This window comes from Camellia sinensis, chromosome 6 (genome assembly GCF_055761805.1).
Source record: "Camellia sinensis isolate YWXY chromosome 6, ASM5576180v1, whole genome shotgun sequence".
Lineage (NCBI taxonomy): Eukaryota > Viridiplantae > Streptophyta > Magnoliopsida > Ericales > Theaceae > Camellia > Camellia sinensis.
The window spans coordinates 1,571,733-1,573,438 of NC_138966.1; positions in this window are offsets into that span (position 1 = coordinate 1,571,733).

Below are 1,706 nucleotides of genomic sequence, written 5' to 3' on the forward strand. Positions count from 1 at the left end.
TTTAATAATTTCTATAATTACTAGTGAATCATCCTTTAATTATGGGAATTTTTCCATAATTTTTTGACCATTTTCATTAATTTTTATTATTTTTTAAGTATTAATATCGAAATAAATTAAAATAAAATATTTTCGGAAAAAAAATATTTTTTTAAATTTTTTTTATGGTGTATTAAATTATTTCCAACAACTTTCATGTTGAAAGTTTTGGCAAAAAACCATTACTTTTTAAAAAAACCCCATTATGACTCCTCGAACATGCTTGATGTTTCCTCCTGCCAGATTGAAAAGGGCTTAACAGGCTATTATAAGGGGGGGGCACCTCCCTTGCCCAGGGCAAGGCAGTGGCAGGTACGCCCCATGTTGGGCGCGGCCTGGGCTGCGGCCTTGGGTTACATGCACTGCGGCTCGACCGCGGCCTGGGCTGCGGCCTTGGGCGGCTCGGCCGCGGCCTTGGGCGGCCTGGACCGCGGCCTTGGGCGGCCTGGGCGCGGCCTTGGGCGGCCTGGGCGCGGCCTTGCGCGGCCTGGGCGCGGCCTTGCGCGGCCTGGCCGCGGCCTTGGGCAGCATGGCGTGGCATGCGCGCGGGCGTGGGCGGCCTGGCATGCGCGCGGGCGTGGGCGGCCTGGCATGCGCGCGGCATGGGCAGCACGGCATGGCATGCGCACGGCCTGGGCGGCCTGGCATGCAGCCGGCCTGGCATGCCCGCGGCGTGGGCAGCACGGCATGGCATGCGCACGGCCTGGGCGGCCTGGCATGCAGCCGGCCTGGCATGCCCGCGGCGTGGGCAGCACGGCATGGCATGCGCACGGCCTGGGCGGCCTGGCATGCAGCCGGCCTGGCATGCCCGCGGCGTGGGCAGCACGGCATGGCATGCGCACGGCCTGGGCGGCCTGGCATGCAGCCGGCCTGGCATGCCCGCGGCGTGGGCAGCACGGCATGGCATGCGCACGGCCTGGGCGGCATGGCATGCAGCCGGCCTGGGCAGCACGGCATGGAATGCGCACGGCCTGGGCGGCCTGGCATGCAGCCGGCCAGGGCAGCCTGGCCTGGCATGCCCGCGGCGTGGGCAGCGTGGCCTGTGCGTATACCGCGCGCGTGGTCTTTTGACCACGGTGCGCGTGTTGCGCGCATGGTCGCGCACGCCTTTGCACGCCTTTGCACGCCTTTGTACGGCGTCGCCCAACATGCCATGCCACGGCCTCGACCCGCATTACATGCCACGGCCTCGGCCCGCATTACATGCCACGGCCTCGGCCAGCAGCATGCCATGCCACGGCCAAGGCCAAGCCAGCCAAAGCCAGCAGCATGCCATGCCAAGGCCTAGGCCAGCAGCATGCCATGCCACGGCCAAGGCAGCCCAGCCAAAGCCAGCAGCATGCCATGCCAAGGCCAAGGCCAGCAGCATGCCATGCCAAGGCCTAGGCCAGCAGCATGCCATGCCACGGCCAAGGCAGGCCAGCCAAAGCCAGCAGCATGCCATGCCAAGGCCTAGGCCAGCAGCATGCCATGCCACGGCCAAGGCAGCCCAGCCAAAGCCAGCAGCATGCCATGCCAAGGCCAAGGCCAGCAGCATGCCATGCCACGGCCAAGGCTGCCCAGCCCCAAGGCCAAGGCCATGCCATGCCACGGCCAAGGCAGGCCAGCCAAAGCCAGCGGCATGCCATGCCAAGGCCTAGGCCAGCAGCATGCCATGCCACGGCCAA